The 16,677-nt window shown below is 38.9% G+C and overlaps 1 long non-coding RNA gene across 2 annotated transcripts in view; it reads right to left on the reverse strand.

Annotated features, from left to right (window-relative positions):
• Positions 1–1,103: 1,103 nt before the first annotated feature.
• Positions 1,104–16,677, reverse strand: part of LOC309854790 — a 54,868-nt gene continuing 39,294 nt past the window's right edge. For both annotated transcript variants that reach the window (XR_014306431.1, XR_014306432.1), the window contains exon 5: positions 1,104–2,170. This is a non-coding gene — a long non-coding RNA (uncharacterized lncRNA). The remainder of the gene's footprint in view (positions 2,171–16,677) is intronic.

Raw genomic sequence — 16,677 nt, forward strand, 5'->3', positions numbered from 1 at the left:
TTTTGAAGATTTAGCTAAATTGACAGGCGCTGTATTAATGCAATTATTTCCACTATCTTACAGCTTTTCATTTTGTGACTATATCATAATTTATTCATCACTTTTTCTGTTGAGGCTCATTTAAGACATTTTCAATCAATCTTAAATTTTTTTTCTTTTTCTTTCCTTTTTTTTTTTTAATACTTTATTTATTTGACAGAGAGAGCACAGCAGCAGGCAGGGGATGATGGGGAAGCAGTATTTCTGCTGAGCAGAGAGGCCGATGCCGGGCTTGATCATGACCTGAGCCAACGGCAGGTGTTTAACCAACTGAGCCACTCAAGGGACCCCTAATCTTAATTTTCAATTTAAAGTGTGTTTCTGAACCACATACAATAATATAATGGATAGTCAAGCATTCATTGTCTTTTGCCCATGCATGAATATTTCTTCAAGGTACATATATAGCACTTATGTCACTGGGTTAAAAAAAACATACATAACACAATTTATTCAATATTGTCATTTGTCCTCTGAAGATGTGTGCCAACTTTTACTGTTTGGAATTTCCAAATTTCCCACATCTGTGTCTAGCGCTTTGGCATTATTTGACTTTAGATTTATGGAAATCTCAGGGGCACAAAATAAGAGCTTTCTATTGTTTTAATCTGCCTTTCTCTGATAACATGTCAGATTGACGACATTCTCATGTACTTATGGGCCATTTGGCTTTCACCTTTTGTGAATGACAGTTTCATATATTTTGCCCAATTTTTCATTAGGTTGTTTTATCTTTTTTTCATTTTGATTTGTAGAAGCTCTCTATAAATTCTGGATACTTAGCTTTTGTCAGTTTTATGCATTGCAAATATCTTCTCAAAATCTGTTCCTTGTCTTTTTACCTTGTTTATGATGTCTTTAGATGAACAGATGTTCTTTATTGAACGGATTCAAGCTTACCCATTTTTTTTCCCTTTATGGTTCCTCCTTTCTTATGTCATTTAAAAGGGAAAATATTTTCAAACCTAAGATTGTAAATATAATGTTTCACATTTTATTCTAAGTGTTTAAAAGTTTTACTTTGCACAGTTGGTCTTTTGTCCACCAGAATTTAATTTTGCATTATCTCTTGTTCCTCTTATTATACACCCTCCACTAAAGTACCCTCCTTTATTGCCTCAATAAATCTTGATTTGTTATAAGACAGCTTCATTCCCACTTTTCTTATGAAGCCATCTTTGAGCTCTCAATGCTTTGCTGACTTCTCTCTCCCTGGACTGCTAAAACATCTGTCTCTGAAACCGTAATGATTTTTATCTGAGTACTGAGAATGTTAATAGATACCTGCAGTGTCCAGACGGGTAACCCAGAAAAGTGAAATGGGTCAGAATGAACATAATTAGTGGGGAATGTGACAGGTTGGGATGCACAACACAGCATATGACCTACTCACTGGTGAAGATGCTACACAGGTTTGGTCAATTATTGCCATGGAAACCATGAGCCCACAATTGCCAGATCTTTTGACTTTCATTTTTAAAAGACACCAGGAGTTTAGATATTTACATAAAATCTTCTAAGTTTTAAAGCTGGCAACAATTTGAAATGTTTAAATGAATAATAAGGGGATCTGGGATATATGATCTAATGTCATGTTTCTCTACCTTTTTGTCATTATTGCCTTCTTTAAGGAGCCTTACATTTTTTCCCCCTAATCACTTACCTATGGGATTAAATACTAAAAAAAATTCATAATCACACTCAGATTCCAAGGAGAGAATTTAGAAGAAATTCTACAGTGTGACCAGGATGCTTTCTCAGTTACTGAACATCTTTCACCCCAGCCAGACCCAAACCCTGAGAAAATGGCAAACACAACCGCTTCCTGAAGTTGGAGTTGTTTCTCCACTCTTGTGGATAGAATGCAATTCCCTCCAAGAGCTTTCTGAGACGTCACTGAACCAAATGCGTAGTTTCGTAGTCCTCAGGAAAGCAACAGAGGAATAGCGAGAAGTAGACCGAACCCCATTGTCTTCCAGGGGAAGGCCTGCTCCCTGGGAGGAAGTTCGAGAGTAAGGCCATTGGGCTTTTAATTCAATCTTGGTTCCTAAGCTTCAGTTTCTTCACCTTGCCCAGTTCACATACAGTTCGTTGACTATTTCAAAAGTTAGCTTGTCTGGTGACATCAGCCCTAGAACAGGAATCAGAGTATTAGGTTCAGGTCTGTGTGCGCCCCTGGGAGCTTGGTGCAAAGTACTCTGATCTTCGGTTTTCCCATATATAAAGTCAGATGAGCCATACGGTCAAACTCAAGCCCAGGGTCTGCAGAAGCTTTGACATACAGCTGCCAAGAGCACTGGCTCTTAGGTCTATCAGACATGAATTTTGACTTCTAAACATGCAATGTAGTGGCTGGATGACCTCAAAAATGTTACATAGTTTCTCTTGGGAGTGCTTTCAGCAAGTGTAAAATGTTTGTAAATGAATTCTTCTTCATTTGGTTACTCTGAAGATCAAACGGGATCACAGGGAACAGCTCTGATGTGATTAACTTAGTAGATACAAGACAATTTATATTACAAAAAGCCATAAAGACATTACTTCTTTATTATCATTATTACAGGATATTTTGTTCTACTGTCAGCATTCAAACCTGAATGAAACATTCTTTACTTGCTCCCCGAATTTTCAGTTTCCCATGGGAGGAACATTTTCAATAGAATCTCCTTTTCCAGAAAAATATGTGTAATTTTCTCCTTGGAGGCTGGAATTTCAGTCCTGCCTTTCACACAGCCCACCTGGGCGAGGAGCCAGGGATGCAGCTGAGTCTGGCAAAAATATTATCCACCGATAAGCAGCGAATAATACCACAACGCCCCTCCAGAAACCCGCAGACACTCACAAATGAAGAAGACCCAGAACTACTAAAGGAGATTGCCTGGGTTTGTCGGTGTCCTCTTACATCTCTGTTTGCTGGCTAAGTGTATCTCAGCAATTCTTACCCTTAATTTTTCAACAGCTTTACTGAGATACAATTAACAAACTATGAGGCTCCTCCAGTAGTCATTCTTTCTGTTTTTGAGGATCTCTGATGGTTTTCCTGTGTGTTTAGGGCTAGTTTCATACATGTGGGCTTTTGATAAGCGTCCAGACCTATATGTGGTGGGGCACCTGGGTGGCTCAGTCAGTTAAACACTGCCTTCAGCTCAGGTCATGCTCCCAGGATCCTGGGATCGAGTCCCGAATTGGGCTCCCTGCTCAGCGGGGAGCCTTTTTCTCCCTCTGCCTGCTCCCCCTGCTTGTGCGCTCTCTTTCTTTCTCTGGTGAATAAATAATAATAATAATAATCTCTTTAAAAATACAACAACAACAACAAAACAAATAAGTATGTGCTTGTGTTTATCTGTGTCTCTGTACCAATACGTAAATCTGTGTGACTCTGTAACTGTAGACCTCTTTTCTATGAGGTCTCTGTGTCTATGTGTGTCTGAGTTTGTACATATCTCAGAGCCTGTTCGTGAGGTTCTAGAAATGAATCTGTGTCTGAATGTGTATCTGTAGCTGTGTGGTGTAAGTTAAACCTGTTAGTGTCTCTATGCCAGCTCTATATTGTATGTTTCGTGAATGCGTAACAGTTCTGAACATGTGTATGCCAATATTTGTTACAAATGACAAGGTTGAACCACCACCACCATTCTCCAAACAAGCATGGTGAAAAACACAGGTGAATGATTTTAAACTTGGATTTTTTTTTTTTTTTCTTTTACTTCGGGATCTCTATCCTACTGCTCAAGTTGATTTTTGGAGGATGCTGAATGAAAAGCGATTAGTCTTAAGTGGCTTCAGTCATAAGAATTTTTAAAGGTCCCCAGGTAATTCTAATGTGCAGCCAAGGTGTAGAACACTTGCACCGGGAAAGTGGCTTGGTCCCTGCCACTTTTCTTGAAATCTGCAACCTGCTTTCCTTCAATTTAACATCAAGTCTGTAACAGTAGGGAGGGAGGTTAATTTGATACTTTATTGGATGTGAAAAAGAACTTATCCTCCTTTTGCCTGTGGAGCAGGGAAGTGTCTCAGGAGACCTGAGCCCATGAGCTAACAGCTCCTAACAGCTGAGGAGGAGTCCCCCCCCAGGCCCAATCCTCCTCCCATTCCAGCAGGCAGTGGGCTCCTTTTATGAGTACATCTGTCTAATTAGGCAGATGTAGTGCTGCCTTAATTTCCATATAAATCCTTCAGATCCACTGTGGGTCTTTGGCAAATCTGAAGAGAATTTACTAGTATAATAAATAAAATGTTTTATTTAAAAAAAATTGCATGTTCTGCAACATTCCTTTAATGGGGAGGCTCAGGAAAGAGAAAACACAGAGGGGTGTAGGACGGAGACCTGAAGAGGGAGGGAGAACAAGAAGAAGGAATGAGGGGCGCCTGGGTGGCTCAGTGGGTTAAGCTGCTGCCTTCGGCTCAGGTCATGATCTCAGGGTCCTGGGATCGAGTCCCGCATCAGGCTCTCTGCTCAGCAGGGAGCCTGCTTCCTTCTCTCTCTCTCTCTCCCTGCCTCTCAGTGTACTTGTAATTTCTCTCTGTCAAATAAATAAATAAAATCTTAAAAAAAAAAAAAGAAGAAGGAATGAGATGAATAACGTCTTTGATACTTAAACCCCAAGAGAGGGACATTCATGAGGTACGAAGCAACTATATAAAAATTAGAGGGAAAAAATAAGCCCCCCCCTTTTTTTTGTTTCAGAGTACAGACCTCACTTATGGCGCCAATAGGACTCTTTGGAGTGAGGAACTGATTGCTGACTTTTTCCAAACCCATAACTCCCAACCACTCTCCATGGAGAGATTTCTCAGGTTCTGATCATTTGAATTTTGATATTCATAGCAGTGAATCCAGATGGGTAGGAGACTTACATTCACGGAGACTAGACAAAATTATATTCCTTAATATTCGCACTATCCCCTACTGCAACTAGAAGTTTACATGATGCACAGTAACTGCTCAATAAATATTTGAGGAATAAATAAATGACAGGCCTGGCTTTAACAACCTGATAGATCTGAATTGGCTACCCAGAGGTCTCTCTCTAACAGAAAGAAAAGGGAAATAATCAGTGAGAAAGCTCTATTAGGTCTCTAAATTGTTCACAAGGGAACTATTAAATGAAATAAAGTATTCCTAAAAAAAAAAAAAACAAAAATTTAAGAGGATAGAAGTAGAGGCTATGAGTCAGTGTTTATTAGCATAATTTAATGATGTTTACAGATGCTTATAGAAGGAAAATAAAGTGCGGAATACCTTAATACCACAATCCATCTGGAAGTTTCAGTTATATGTTATATAGTACTTTATACCTTCTAAATATAATTCAGTTAAAAGGGCTTGGGTTGTTAAAAATAATAGCTAATGTTTACTAGAACCAATGATTTACATAAAAGGCTTCATTTCGTATTTTCATTTACCTCGGTAGGTTGTTTTATGATAGCACAAATTCACAGGTAGGAGAAATTAAGACTCAACAAGTTAAATTACTTGCCTCCGTTCACATGACTCTAGAATTCTAAAACAGGTCAACTGGCCACAGAGCCCATATGATTAACTGATTAACTATTACACTACTCAACTTGACTTTCTCAATTCAACTTTCTCAACCACAGTAGCACCAGGTGCCAGCCATCCTGACCTCCACTGAGGTCTTGATGGAAGAACAATTACTGAATAAATGGGGACACTTGGAGGGGGATGACTTCAAATGCATGATTCACTTTTCTTAAGTCCTATGCCTTAAGACACTTTAGATACAATGCAAGGTATCTACTACCATAAGTTTGGGAATACTTTATTATGGAAGGCATGAGACTGTTTTGCTTCACAATTCTTAAGATAGGCAAGATGACCACCCCCCAGAACTTTATAGCTATCCGTGGGACAGTTCAGTTTAACTTCTGTTCTTTTATAGTTGAGGGTCCTCTGGTCCTTACACCTGGAGAAAGTTTTCCAATAACAAAGCAGTCAGTGACAAAACCGGGATGAAAATTTAGTTCTGCCAACTCCCTGGCTATAGATCTTTTGATGATATCAGATGTTTAATCTTTTTCTTGAAACATTTCAAAGATGGGAAGACAGATTTGTTGACCTTAGTGATCTCTGCCCACACTAAAATAGCCCCAGGGGATTGCTATCCATTGATCCAAAATAAATTCTTAATAGGAAGATTAATCTCTTTTTTCTCAGATGGAAACCAAGAAGGACTCTTTCCTCTTCTCTAGACTTGGCATTTATAACAAGGGGGAAAGAGTTACAAGCATTATGCAGTCTTATTCCATAGACCGAATCCTTTGGAGTAGCTCCTGTCACTATTTTGGCCTCTAACACAGAATGATAGATTCTGGAGTCGGGCAAAGATTATCCTTATACCCAAACAACAGCATTTCTCTGCAGTAAGAAAGTCAAAATAAAAATGAAAAACAATTTTTTTTCTAATTGTGGTTTCCCCAAATCTTCCCTGAAAGAACCAAAATTTTAGAATTTTCTTAGAGCATCATGCAGTCTTTTGAATCAGGCTCTCACTAGAAATTAGTCCAGCAATTTGCTAAATTGGTCCTACTTTTCCATTAGATGTGGCTTTTATCTGATCAGCAGCCTGTTATCTCCCATTTAATACCACGTGCAGCTGCTTCATTTCAAAATGAAATGAGCTTCAGTTTATTGAGGAGAAAGAAAGGAAACAAAAAGGATCTTAAACAACTGAGATGAAAGACAGCAAATTTTAGGTTAAAAGTTGGCACGTTTTAGAAGGTGCTCATTGGAGCGGCCGCTAGATAAACGGCATCGACATCTCGTTCCTTGAGGAGAAAGATAAAGAGTGGAGGGGAGGTGGACAGAGGCAGCATCGAAAAGGGGAAAAGGAGTCTCAAAAAAATTTTCAGCTCTGAATTTAACACTTTGAGATAAACTCACTTCTATGTATTCTTTTATCCCCAAGTGGAGAGTCAGGATTCAGAGACTTGAGGGTTTTTTATTCCAGATGTTACTCATTCATTGTCTCTGACACGTTCCAACCAAGTAGCTGGTTGGCCCATATTTAAAAAGCACCTGACATGTTGAATGGACAGACTCGTTCCTCAGCTCATCCCTTCGTTAGACGTTCTGATGATGCTGCTTCTTCACGAACAACGTTTAAGTGGGATTCTCAACTATTTTCACTGGATCCATGATCGTTTCCACTGATAATCAGAGATTTGAAAAATAAAGCCTCAAGATGTCATTTTATAAAAGGTAACTTAGCAACGTATATTTGTCAATGATACCCAAGGCAGATTTATAACTTTTTTTGATCCAATCGGAGATATAATTGGTCACACACACACACACACACAGTAACCAGGAATGCAAGAAAGACAAGAAGCAAACACTGGCTTGAGTTGGGTTAGAAAGTGGGGGAAGGACAAGCATGCATGGTGAGAAAGTTTAAAGCCCCAGGAATGACTGAAATTAGGAGTCCGCATTCTCTTTGAGTTTTGTTTTTTGGGTTTTTGTTTTGTTTTTGGTTTTTGGTTTTTTGGGGTTTTTTTGTTTGTTTGTTTGTTTTTCCTGTAGTAATCTCAACAGGTGCTCCTACAAGGATTATAGAAAGTCCTAAGAAATTGTCCCCCATCAGGCAGACCTGGAAGAGAACAGTAACCACACATAGTAAGGAGCAGGACTCCACTTGGACACACCTCCTGCTCCTATTGAACACATACTGTATCAGAGTTAGAAGATGCACTGTGTTGGGCACCTGAATGACTTATCTGGTCAAGCTTCTACCTTCACCTCAGGTCATGATTCCAGGGTCCTGGGATCAAGCCCCATGTGGCTTACGCGCTCACTCTGTCAAATAAATAAAAACTTTAAAAACTGATATAAAAAAAGAAGATGCATTGTGTTGAATGGCGCCTTCCTCCTTCATGAATAAATGTCCATGCCCAAATCCCTGGGCCCTATGAATATTACCTTATATGGGGAAAGGTGTGATTTAGGATTTTGAGAGGAGCAGTTTAATTGGGATTATCTGGGTGCGCCCTTGGAATGTAAACCCTGGCAGTTGCTTTTTTAAATCTCTTTTTGTAATGCAAGTGCCTGACCTAAGTTTTGACTGCTGGGGTATCCATTTCGAAGAGGCAACCACTTAAAATGAATAAATGCATTGTCAGAAACAGGACGAGATAAAGTGCCAGGCCACCTCCCTGACTGAGGTTCCTTTTCTCTTCCACTTTTATTACATTTTATTTATTTAAAAATTTTATTTATTTAGGAAAGCAAGAGAGGAAGAGGGAAAAAGAATCTAAAGCAGATATCACACATGACCGCAGAGCCTGAGGTGGGGCTGAACCCCACAACTTTAAGACCATGAGCTGAAACCAAGAGTCAGACGCCCCAGCTTTTAAGTTCACCAATAAGAAAGGAGCCTGTGAAACCCTACGCCCTCATCCTTGACCTCAGTAAAAGCATAACCACCTGCCCTTGGACTCTCTCCACGCCTGGGCTTGACCTAGCTGTGTGGCCCCAGGTGTGCTGTGTAATTTCCAGGTCTTGGAAATAATAAACCTCCATATTTTTCAGAATTTCCTGATGGTTGTTGATGTAGGGCATCTTGCAATCATAACAAGAACCACCAGGGCTTACCCAGCCTCAACATCTGTTCTCGATACACGGAGACCTTCACAAAACAACCCCAAATGCCACAACCTGTATTCTGACAAGAGAGACAACCGAGAAGAAAACACAGTGAGGAAAGGACGATGTGAGGACAGAGGCAGAGACGAGCTAAAAGCACAAAAATATTAGGGCAGCCACCAGAAACTGGAAGAGGAAAGGGCCAGATTCTTTCATAGAGCCCCTGGAGAGAGGGTGGCTCTACTGGATTTCAGACTTCAAACACCCAGAACTGTGAGTGATGATATTTATCATTTTAAGCAAAACTGTGCCAATCACTGCCACAGTCCAGAAAGACAACAAACATGGATACGCTAAGGATACTAGTGAAACCTGGAGGAAAAACCAGAACAGCAAAAACAAAAACAAACAAACAAACCAGGGGCACATGGGTGGCTCATTGGGTTAAAGCCTCTGTCTTCAGCTCAGGTCATGATCTCAGGGTCCTGGGATCGAGTCCCGCATCTGGCTCTCTGCTCAGCAGGGAGCCTGTTTCCCCTTCTCTCTCTCTGCCTGCGTCTCTGCCTATTTGTGATCGCTCTCTCTGGCAAATAAATAAAATAAAAATAAAAAAAAAAAAGAAAGAAAAGAAAAAAGAAAAAAAACCTACCCTTGGAGGAAGGGTAGGGGTAGGCACTAGAGCCACAGTTACAGCCACAGGGTGTTAGGAGCACTGACCGGACCACAGACCCAGGGCCATGGTGTCACTGAGACCCGGCTTCATCAGAATAACTAGATAAGGCCCCACCTGCCTGCCCCAGCTGAGGTAAGAGGCATTGGCTAACAAATAATGGGGAAATCATGCTGGAAGCGTAGGAGAGGGACGAGAAGTGGGAGACCCGGGAGGTCTTTTTGAGATGGAGGACAAAAGTTGCACATGGAATAGACACTGAGAAAAGCTATCTGGCAAATAAGCCCCTACTTGAAGCACAAGGTTTTGCCAGAGGGATCTGAAGGCCGTGGCATCCTGAGGGTAACATTACAGACCGCAAACTTCAAACCCCAAGTCCCAATTAGAATAACACCAAACTTCACTGTGAAGTCCTGGCAGAGGGAACGTTTTACCCACAACTGGGTCACTGGGCAGCAAACTGCGTACCTCAGTCCCCACTGTCTTTCCCAAGATACTCACCTTGCTACAAAAAATTAGGAGTCCTACAAAAAGTAAGAAAATACAACATTTTAAAAAAAATAGTTTATTTATTTATTTGAGAGAGAGAGAGAACAGGCGTGAGCTGCGGGGAGGGGCAGAGGGAGAGGGAAAGTCTGGAGCAGACTCCCAGCTGATGGCACAGCTCTGAGATCACGACCTGCACTGAATCCAAGAGTCAGACACTTAACTGGACCACCCAGGCACCCCTGCAACACGTTTAAAAAAAAAAAAATTATTTGACACAGAGAGAATGAGTGGGAAGAAGGGCAAGGGGAGAGGGAGAAACAGACTACCAGCTGAGCGGGGAACACAGCATGCGACTTGATCGCAGGACCCGGGGATCCTGACCTGAGCCGAAGGCAGATGCTTAACCAACTGAACCACTCAGGCGCCCCTATAACACACTTTCTAAAGACAAAGAAATCATCATTACGGGAGACTCAGATCTGACAAATATTGGAACTGTTCCTCAGCGGACTCAAAATAATTATAATGAATAGGCTACCAGGTTTAAAAAGATAGAAAATATGCAAGACCGGAGGAAGAGTTTCAGCAGAGAGATGGGGACTATAAGAGAGAATCAAATATAAATGTTTCAAATGAAAAATACAGCAACTAAGATGAGGACTGCTTTTGAAATGTTCATGAGAAGGCTCAATAGTGTGAAAGAATCAATGACTTTGGGGATTATCAATGGAAAATAAACAAAGTGAAAAGCTAAAAATAAAAATGAAAGCAAAACAGAACAAAAGCCATGTAACTAAGAGCTCTGTGACAATGTCAAGTGCTCTAACATCTGAGTAACTGGAAGTCCAGAAGTTAAAAGAGAGGTATGAGCAGGACAGAGTACCTACCTGAGGAGGTAATGGCCAAGAGCTATCTAAAATTAATTGCAGATCTAAAAAGCTAAGAGAGTACCAAGTTTCACCACCCTACAAACACAAACATACCCAAACACATACAGCCCTATGTTTTTTTTATTTAAATTGCCTAAAACCAAAAAGAATATCTTGAAAGCAACCAGAAACCCAAAAGAAGCTATTGAGTGATGACACAGTAGACCTCTCTTGTGCTTGCTTCGGCAGCACATATACTAAAATTGGAACGATATAGTAGACCTCTCTTTCAAAATCATACAACCTAAAAGAAAATGGAATGGTATCATTAAAGTGCTAAAAAAAAAAAAGGAGTTCAATAAATGTAAATGACAACCCAGGACTATAAAGAGCAAAGCAAAAGTAAATACTGATTCAGAAAATCCAAAACAAAAATTGAGGTTATTCCTTACCAGAAGATATATGCTATTGAAATAGTAAAGAAAAATTTTAGAAAAACAACCTGATAATGGTTGGAACTTGGGTCCACACAATGAAATTACCAGTACTGGAGATGGCATAAATGAAATAACATAAAACTAACTTTATTTTTAATTGTTCTAAGATATAACTAGTTGCTTAAGGCAAAAGTATTAATAATGCATTTTATATTTTTAACGTATGTAAATATAAAATATATGGTAATAATGGCACTGATATTATTGACACCAGTATTATTCTAAGGTTGGACTTGAAAAAAATACTGTCATAAATATTGAGCTATATTATTCAAATGTTGATTCAGATTGTTCAGAAATGTGAAAGGAAATTCTTCACGCATGAAAAATGTGTATATTTATAGAACTTGCAAAATATATAAATGCAAAAATACAAGGATGAAAAGACTTGGAGTCTACACAGTCGTATGGTCTTAAATTATACATTCAAGCTGTATAACATTATTTTAGGGTAGTATTTAATTGAATAAAGATATATAATGTAAGATATATAATCCTAGGAAAACCACCACACTTTTTAAAGAATTTTAATAATAAGTCAATAAATATATAATCATAAAAGAAATATACAGGAGATAAAATATAATCATAAAATGTTCAAATAGTCCAAAAGAAGACAGAAAATAGAAGAAAACAAGCAAAATTAAATGGAACCCATACATGAACAATATGGTAGTCTATAGTTCAGTTACTTTAATGATCATATTAAAGGTGAATTATGGTAAATACATGACTCTATGCATATTTTCCCCAAGTGATAGAACTGTACACCACACAGAGTAAGTTTTACTGTTTGGATTTTTTTTTCCAAATCTACCAGGATATGCAGGGAATTCAAGATATAGTAAAAACTGTGATGAGTGATTCTGTGTTGCCAATGAATCATCTCACTCCTCAAAATGGGATGGGAAAGAAAGGAGCTGACCTAAATAACTTTGGAAACCGTGCTTTGATTGTATACTGTAAGACAAAGATAACTCATAAAAACTGTATTCTGGTTGGTCAGTTTGTTTAAGAATGAGCAACTCTATGTGTACACTGCTGTTGAATGAGAGTTCCTCACTGTTAGAGAAAGAAGCTGTAAGGGTAAAGACTAGAGTAAATGAACCCTGAATTGCCAAATTGGAATCCGGGATATCATCGCAAACTATTTTTTATATACAAAGGGTATTTGCAAATAATTACTTGGAGGTGGGTTAGTATACATTTGTATATTTGTCAGGTACATTCACTAGAAGACCCAAGGAGCTGTGCAAGCACAGTAGCCATAAGAACACCTAATGCCAGGCACCTGGGTGGCTCAGTCAGTTAAGCATCTGCCTTCAGCTCGGGTCATGATCCCAGAGTCCTGAGATTGAGTCCCACATCCAGCTCACTGCTCAGCGAGGAGTCTGCTTCTTCCTCTGTTCCTCCTCTGACTCATACTCTCTCTCTCTCACTCTCTCAAAAAATAAATACATAAAATGTTAAAAAAAAAAAAAGAAAGGACCCTTAAAACCTAGAACTTAGCTTCTGTATTCCATGTTCTGATAAACACAGTCTTCTTGGAGAGATGATTCTTTTTAAGACTGAGACAAGCAAAACACAGGATGACCCCAGAGTATCTTGTGGTATGTAAAATATGGGAGGCCCTCCCCACTCTTCCAAATAGAATGGGGATATGTTGAAAGAACACAGGAACTAATCTGAAAGAGCTCCAGTGGTCACAGCCAGAAGAATTGGAGCAACATAAATAGCAATTTGGATCATAATCCAAAGACTAAAATACGTATCTATGGGTCCATGTTAATATAAGTACATGGAAGAATAAATGAATAAATAGAGGAAAAAGGATAATTCTTCCTTACAGAATAACCTCAATAAATATAGAAGAAATAAGGAAACTAGAAAAATCACTGTTAAAAGAACATAGTAATATTTGTTTTGATTCTTGAAGTACATGGTTTCAAGGCCTTTGTAACAATGAGATGGGGCAGGATACTGATGTATTTTCAAAACATTCCAACTCCCAAGTACCTATTAATTGCAGGAAAGTAGTTATAATTACAAAGGTAGAAATAATGTCCTCCTATATGATACCCTGAGTTGGTCCCATCACTTAACATAATGAATATTTCAATTTAATCATTAGAAAGTATCATATATACACACATCACACAAACTCAAATTGAGGGGTATTGTGCAAAATAACTGGTACTCTTCAAACCCTTGAAGGTGGTAAAAACAAAGCAAAACAAGAAAAGATTAAGGAACTATTACAGATTGGGGAGACTATGAAGACATGAAAACTAAGTACAATGTGAGATTCTGGATTTTTCTTAGTATTGAAGGACATCAGAGTAAAACTAGTAAAACCTGAAGTTTAGTTAACAGTACTTTACCAATGTTGACTTCTTAGTTATGTGAATTGTAAAATAGCTATGCATGATGTTAAAATTAGGAGAAATTGAATTAAGAGCACTTGGGAACCCTTGCTTACAATTTTTGTAACCCTTCTGTAAGTCTAACTATCTCAATGTAAAAAAAAAATATGAAAAAAGTCTTAACATTTTTGGAGTTTAAAACATAACACACATATCAATCATATTTGGAAAAGTCAGGAAGGTAAGTGGGTCCGTTTGGACAGGTAGCTAAGGAAGTAAGTAGATAGAGAGTTGGAATGAGTCTCGAGACTCCCATTCTTTCTCCCACAGTCACACGCTCCTTGACCACAGCCATCATCTATAGTCTCAGACAAGATAGCAAATGTGGGGGGGCTACAGTGGAACAAGTTGAGGTTGGACAACCTGAGTACAGGATAAAAACTTGAATGCAGAGGTGAACATATCAACTATCAAGTCTAAACTCTCCATCAACTAAAAAATACATTAAATACCATACCTAACCACACAGTGTGTGTTGATCCTGCATGCCTTGAATCTCAAATTTCACACACAGCACTCCGTGATACATTTGAATATTTTTTTTTAAAGATTTATTTATTTATTTATTTGAGAGAGAGACAGTGAGAGAGAGCATGAGCGAGGAGAAGGTCAGAGGGAGAAGCAGACTCCCCACGGAGCTGGAAGCCCTATGCGGGACTTGATCCTGGGACTCCAGGATCATGACCTGAGCCGAAGGCAGTCGTCCAACCAACTGAGCCACCCAGGCGTCCCGATACATTTGATTCTTAACATTAATATTCGTTGCCCCAAAGAACATGTAACCTGCTCCCAGAATCATTGCCAGCCAAGCTGCACAGCTATTTGGGCATAAAACTCAGCAGCAACCAGGATAAAAAAGAAAGGATGAAAGCAGGCAGGCAGGCAAGTGGAGGAAGGAAGGAAGGAAGGAAGGAAAATGGACAGACTACAATCAGTGCAATCAAAATACTGATTCACTTAGTTGAACAATCCTCATTTGAGATGGTCAGAAAATTCAAAGTTTTAAGCAATAATAATTGCTTTTCAAGACTTTGTAACTATTATTATTATTATTATTTTGCTGGTACTTTTCCTTCATTTTATAAATATGGAAATCAGCAGGCTTTAAGTTTAAAAACAATATCAATTTCAAATAATTTGTCCCACCATGGACACAAAAAGTTGTAAAGAAATCAGCAATTTTACCAATTGACTCAGCACTGGTTGGAAGAATTTATGTAGCTTCTTGCATGAGCAGGCCAATGGTATATGGTCATCAGTGAATGTGTTGGATGTGATGACTCATATTTACTAACTATATTTACACAGCACATGCTGTCCATTTTTCTTTATATTTCTCTTTTTTTTTTCATTAAAATATTATGGGTGTAACCCTTGGGCCTATGAGGAACATAAGTACATTTCTTAGCAGTCTTCAACCTGCTTTGCTTTCAACCACCAAAGGAAAAAAAAAAAAGGCACCAGAAAAGTCAAACAGAAGATGTTTGGATGCTGCATATGTTAGAAAAAGTTGTAACATTTGGTCACAGTTCAGAGCATTCAAAAAGAGGCCTTTGCTAATTTTGAACACTTACAATATAAAAAACAGAGTTGGGATAAAGAAAATAAGGTAAAGTTGCTTATATTAGGGAGTACAAATAAATATATATATTGACAACGTTAAACTGCCCCAAGATAGTGACATCCAATGTGGAGACAGTCACGATTAAAGGCAGCAGCCACTGAGAAACCATTCTCCCCTGCCCTGCTATCTTACCTGCACTACTCTCACCTCACCTTTACAGGATGGACACAAGAAGTCTAAACACATTTGATGCAAGTGGAAACAGAAAGGTCTGGTACCTGAGAATTGCTTCCTGTTGGGATGCTTAACCTTTACCAACTGTGCTTCCATTTTGTGTACTTGACCGTAACTGAGTCACCTAGCCACACCTCACTGGAAGGGAAGCTGTCAAAAGGTCAGTGTGGTTATTACACTTAACACCACACTCCTCCTCCCAGCCCCAGAAAGAAGAAAATGCCACTTTCAGGAAGCAGCGCCAACCCTGGGTAGAAGGACTCCTGGTGTGGTGCGGTGGGGGCAACAACTGAGAGCACCTTCTAAGGCTATCTATTTTGGCTCAATGCCTTGTTCCATCTACAACTCTGACAAAGACACCAAGCCGCAAAATAGAACATCATGCCATGAGCCTTCATAATAGCACCCTCTGTAGATATTCGGGCTGTGCCCTATGTTACTATTAGATTGAAGCAATCAGTATGAAAGTAAGCCATGTAAATCAGCTTTGCCACATGTCCTCTACTGAAGATTAGTCCTGAAATGGCCCAAGAGAAAAATGTTCCTGTTGTCAAATACATTTGGAGCATCTTAATGTGCAGTAGAATGTTAAAGCCTCTGGCAAGTCCTGAAGTTAAATATGCTTCACATAATGTTTCCCAAATGACAAAACATACTTTTTGTGATGTATATTACTGTTCCTGAGAATTAATTTGGACAATATTGATAAAACTTCTCTCATAAGCCTGGAAGGCCAATCCTTGTTTTCTGCAGAGGAACATTTTCGATAGAGGATTTCCTAATAAATCCACTGATATCTCAGCTCATTGTTAACAGTGCTACTTGTCAAAATTGTTTGTATTTTACCTTATTTTTTCAGTTCGAGCAATTGGATCATGTTGGAATGAGTAAGCAAGCTTACTCTTTTTTAGTTAACAGGTTTCTGACAGAATCCAGTAGGTTTTACTGAGTAAACTGAGATTTAGAAGTATGACATCTTGAATTATAATATGGGCAAATAAATATCATGTGAGAAACGTTTTGTGATTAATCAAATAAAGATTCCATTTAGCTCCCTTTAAACATGACCCTCCTTTTCAAGAAAAGGAAGAGAAAAGCCACTAACTTAGAAGATCTCTAATGACACTTTATCTCGTGCTTTTCTCTCACGTCTGTCTCCCTCCAGACCTTTCTGTCCCCTGTCTTAGAGTAGACAAATCCCAAGTAGTCAGAGTCTGAAAAGTAAAGATGGACCATGTCTTAGGGTTCAATAATATCGATCCCCAGGCTCATGACCTGACATGTTAATGG

The sequence above is a fragment of the Mustela nivalis genome (genome assembly GCF_964662115.1).
Source record: "Mustela nivalis genome assembly, chromosome: 2".
NCBI lineage: Eukaryota > Metazoa > Chordata > Mammalia > Carnivora > Mustelidae > Mustela > Mustela nivalis.